The following is a 5,902-nucleotide window of genomic DNA, read 5'->3' on the forward strand; positions in this document are numbered from 1 at the left end:
ATTGAAATCCAAGTTTGTATTGAGGAAGATTTACGTCATTAATAAAATTTCAAGTTTTCCGTCAAAAAAAATATTTTATTTTGCCGAATACAAAATACGTAAGAAAATTTGAAAAATATTTTTTGCCACATCAAACAAATACACAAACAATATTATTCATAAAAAAATATTTTTTTGATATTTTTAGACTCTAAACACACACCAAAAAATTTTAAAACCTGTTTTATAAAAATTATTCTCAGCATACAAACAAAACCCCAAAGTCTGAATTGCATTTGGTAACTCCAATCAATTTTCACAATTAGATTTTCTTGATTTTGATCTAACCAACACAAAATATTTTTAATCATTATGCAAAAATACATATTTAAATTCCCTTTTTTTAATAAAACGTAGTTGCATTACTTAAAACCATATCCATATCTAGTACATTCATAATAAACTCAGGCGGAATATCCGACCATTCCCCTAGTTCTGACATAAAATAGGCAATCTTTTTAGTTCATGCATCACCCTATTCGCAGAACGATACACAAACTTAACTAACAACAGCTTCAATTGTACCAAATAATCCTTCCCCTACATTTCCATTACACGCATCAACAAGCACTTGGCAATTAGTTTCATTAATACAATGATCAAGCTTCCTTGCAATCACCCACGATAACGCTTCTTTCAATCCTATAGCTTCAGCCTCCCTCGGATGTCAAGCTTCATCTACCTTACAATTTTTTGCACCCAGGAATGCACCACGTGAACTTCAAATAACACATCCCAGACCGATGCTTTCATTATTAAACACAACAACGTCAGTGTTGACCTTTGTCTAACCATCCATTGGCCTCTTCCATACATGGTCACCCATATTCTTACTGTTTTTCATTACCTAAGCCTGTTTTCAATTCGCAAAAAAAAATTATAGTTGTAGCCTTTACTCCAAATATAGACCCATTAATCCTGTCCCAAAGCCACTTGTTTCTTCGATTACTGTTAGGTCACACTTTCACTGTAGAGGGGGTGAATACAGTGTTTATTACAATCAAATCAAATTTCAAGAACTTATGTAACAGAAAACAAACTTTATTTAAACAATAAACTCTGTTACAATCTGGAACTGTTATCTCTCAGTGATGAACAAAATATCACGAGAGCTACTAGAGTTATATTTAATAATATTCTCGATAATGATAACACTTATAGTGTAAACTCTATTTCTGTGTTTATATACTACACAGTTACAAGATATTCGCTAATTGATATGGAATATAATTCTGCTTCCTAAAATATATCAATCAGATATCTTCTATTCCAAGTATTCCATTCTTCACGGAATTCCTTCTTCATGCATATCTCTTCTTATGTTTATCTTGATCTTCTTAACTTTAATCAGCTACTGTCCTTATCTGATCATCCTTCAGCACTTAAGTTCTGATATCTATCTCCTGATGACATAAGTACTGATATCCCTTAAGTTCTGACTTCCAGTATAAGTACTGATCAGTTAAGTACTGATTTGTTCTGTTCAAATAAGATCTGAAATCTAAACATAAAACATATTAGCCATGACATTATCAAATATATCTAACAATCTCCCCCAAATTGTAAATTAACAAAATATACAAGTTTAACAGATATTTGATGATGTCAAAAACATTAAGTACAAATGCATAAGAAATAGACAAAATAACTACAACTTACAGTCCTTAAAGTTTTTACCAATTCAGCTTCTGATAACAACTTCAATCTGTATAACCATCAGAATTTAAGCAGTTGTAGATCTTCGACTTGGCTTCATCATTTTCTGATCTCTCTGATGTCAGGAGTTGTTCTGAGATAATTCTTCAACAAACATTTCTCAGCATATCTGAGTTCATCAATCATTCTCCGTTTAACATCTTTAAGCTCTGCAGTATCTTCACCAGTTTGAAATATTGCAGCTCTGAGATCATTAATCTTTGCTTTTCCCAACTCCTGATCTAGTCTTATGACATAAGCTTTGTTAGACTCTAGATTGAATTCAAGCCCCTTAATACCAAGATATGTTCTGATCTGTGCAGTATTAGGCTTCATATCAACAATATCACCATTGTGATTTCTGTACTTTGGAACATATCTGCTGTCAGACTTAACAGAATAAAGTCTTTTCTGTCTCTGAATCTGTTCTTTTAAGTAGTTTGCAGCAGTCTCTGTTATTCTGTCATCCACTTGAAGTAAGAACAATACATGCTCCAATTCTTCAAAATACTTCAACGGAATGGCATTTTGTCTTATATGATAAACCCTACCATCTGTCATGAAATACAACATGATGTATTCTTTCAAGTAGGTATGGTAAACCATCTGTACAGATTCTAGTTGATTCAATCTTTCAGGAGTTGCTCCAATACCTGGTTCACTCAAGGAAGTTTGATCATCGGTAGTGTTGTGTACTCTTCTTTCATCAGCACTTCCCAATCCAGTTTTATCTCTAGCTTCCTTTCCAGTAACTACTCTTGCTTCAAAACCACTTGAAGTAGTCTTCAAAGATTGAGTCTGTTTTGCTTTAGTGAATCCTGATAGGAGTGTTTTAGATTTAATTTCTGATATCAAGTTAACTTGAGCACTGTCAGAGGTTACTTGCTTCTTCTGAATATCAGAACTTACAATTTCTTGACTCTGAACAACTTGAGCTATGTCAGAGGTTGTTTTAAGAATTTTTCTTGAAGTCAGAGCAAGATTATCTCTTCCATCAGTAATTTCTTCTTCCTCAGGAGGTACATAAGGCTTGATAGGTTCACCAACCTTTTCTTTACCCTTGGATCTTGGATTTATCTGTGGTTGTGATCTAGCAAATGTTGCTTCAGTTTGTGCCTTTTCTTTAATCACAATACCTTTCAGTTTTGGAAGTGACTTTTTACCAGAAGCTTCAGATTTATATGTGACTTTCTCTGATTTAAGTCTGGCTTCTTCTTCCTTTAAACTTTCCAAGTCCATCCCTGGATTTTCTTGAAGAAATAACTGTCTCGACATTTCCTCATCAAGATCTAGAAGTTCATCAGAACTTATTCTTTTACCAGCAACAGAACTTATTCTTTTCCCAGTATCAGAACTTGTTCTGTGACTAGCTTGTCTTGATGTAAACCTTCTACCTTGACTATGACCACTACCCATTCCAGAGTTTCCTTGGTCATCTTTTCCATCATCCTTTCCTTTCAGTGACTTGTCATCCTTGCATTTGGACTTAATCACTTTCTCCCCCTTTTTGGCATCAGCAGGAAGTAGAAGAGAGATAAGCAATTCCACTGAAGATTGGATTTCTGTAAGTTGTGATTGCTGAGAAGCTTGATTTGTCAGAATTTGATCAAGTTGAGCTTGTTGCTTCTCTTGAGTTTTCTCAATATAAGCAATCCTGTCAATGGTAGGTTGGAAGAACTTTTTCTTATCAAGTTTCCAAACTTGTTCCTGTTTCATTAAGTTCTCCTGAATCTTGTGTAGCTCTGCATGAGTATTGGAATGAAGACCTTGTAGATGTTTAGTACTCAATGCAGTGACTCTAAGCTGGGTTTTAAAATCATCAGAATTTAGCATTTCATCAGCTTTAGTCAAGTGCTCAGCAAGATGTAAAGCATTTGGAACACATGAAACTGAGTTCCATTCCTTAGTCCACTCCTGACCTGCAGGAGTTTCACTCCAAGGTACTGGTGCATCCCTGATAACAAACTCCTTTAGCAGTTCAGACTTAGGAAGAGTTAGTGGAGGAGTATGTCCTGAAGGACCTGCTTCATCAGCATTTATAGTTGTAGCAGTTTCACCAGTATCTCCAACATTTGCAGCATCAGAATTTACAGAATCAGTATCTTCTGATAAGACAACTGTATGAGTAGCAATGGAGGCTTCAACATCCTCTAATTGCTGATCTGATACTAAGTGCTGATCAACAGCCATATCCTGATGCTCACCTAAAATCTGATCATCATCTTGATGCAGAGAAGATGTTAGTGAAAACTCAGGAGTTTGAACAGCATCAGTAACAGGTGTTGTGGAAGGATTATTTGCTGTTGGAGCTTCTAAGAAAAGTATTTCAGGCACAACCAAGTTCTGAATATCAATTTCAGCACTTGTGCCTGGATGAACAAGAGATATAGAAGGTGAATTAGCCTTATCAGATACAGGTTCCTGAGATGGAGTTGATGGAGAAGAAGTGACTGGAACAAATTCCTTGTCTTGTGAGATCAGAGATTCCTGATCCCCTTCCTTAGCTGCTTCCTCCTCATCATCTGAAACTGGCCTTTGTGCCCTCTGTTTCTTGTACTTCCTTGTTGATGTGGATTCCTTGGGAGTTGCAGGAACCGTCATACGTCTAAGCCTCTTGAGAAGCCTAGAACCCCCAATTTCAGAATCCTTCTGAGAAGTTGCCTTCTCAGCTTCATTTTCAACATTTCGAAATTAATCTGAGACTGTTACCAAATTTTATTCACAGATAAGTCAAGTAAAGGGTTGGACTGAAAAATCAGAACTTAGACCTATACCAGAACTTAACAGTCATCAGAACATAATGTCTTAACTCGAACAAGGAATGTCTATCTTAGTAAATACTCATACAAGTTCTAAGTTATGAACATCAGAACTTAATCATCAGAACGTGTAACTAGAACTTGTCCTCAGAATTTGTGTATTAGTGACACAATGACTGTTTATCTAAAATAACATAGACCACCACAGAAATTTCATCATTCATATGGAGTGGTGTGTGTGTGTATTAAGCTAAATAACAGACAAAGAGTAAAGTCTGATCTACTTCAGTACATCTTAGAAATAAGTCATAATTAAAATTTTGCTAAAGAGCTGTCACTATCCTGAAACCTACTGATAAATGAGTTCATGCATGAGTCCACCTCAACTGTTTTTGTGCTAATTTTATGCATCTTTTGAAATTCTATTTTACAGTGGCTTCTCAGTGTAAGTGAGTCACGACTGTTTATCAGAATTTATGCTATTATCAGAGTATTTCTACAGTAATCATAGAGTGTGAAAAGTCACCAAGAAAATATTTTGCTTTTCTAATGCATATTTACTTAATACCAGCAATGCACTTGGGTCGTCCCTTTCACATTTTTACTCTAGATCTCAAAGGAGTACCTGATATTATTCTTTAATTCTTTTCTTTTTCTTTTGATAAGTGAGGTTTATCAGCACTTAGTACATTCAGCAGTTTTACTAGAATCAGAACTTAAACAGATGAGTAGCATTATTCTAATTTGTGACTTAGTAATAAGATATACAAAGTAAACTTAACTAAGCTCAGTTATCAGAATTTGCTTGTGTCATAAGATTTCCACAGAAATAATTACTTCTTTCATGGGATCATTTGTTTATTGAAGACTAGTAGGTCAGTATCTAGCACAGTTATCCTCATGGGATAGAATAGTTACTGAAACAGACATATCACTTATCAGAGTTTAGAAACATATATCAGACAACAATCAGTACTTAAAGACATTTATCAATTAATGCACAGAATATACAAAGAGATGAATTCTGTAAATACTGATCATAAGGTCTGATAACATAGAACAAGTTTAAGCAGATTTAGAGAAAGAACCTGAAATCATTCCAAGTTCATTTACCAATTTTGAAAAGGTAGCTTCACACAGTGGTTTTGTGAAGATATCTGCTACTTGTTGATCTGTGGGAACAAAATGCAATTCCACTGTACCTTCATCCACATGTTCCCTGATGAAATGGTACCTGATGCTGATGTGCTTTGTCATAGAGTGTTGAACTGGATTACCTGTCATAGCAATAGCACTTTGATTATCACAGTAAATAGGGATTTTGAAATATGTTAACCCATAATCCAGTAACTGATTCTTCATCCAGAGAATCTGTGCACAGCAGCTCCCTGCAGCAATATACTCTGCTT

The sequence above is a fragment of the Apium graveolens genome, chromosome 2 (assembly GCF_009905375.1).
Source record: "Apium graveolens cultivar Ventura chromosome 2, ASM990537v1, whole genome shotgun sequence".
In the NCBI taxonomy this organism is placed as follows: domain Eukaryota; kingdom Viridiplantae; phylum Streptophyta; class Magnoliopsida; order Apiales; family Apiaceae; genus Apium; species Apium graveolens.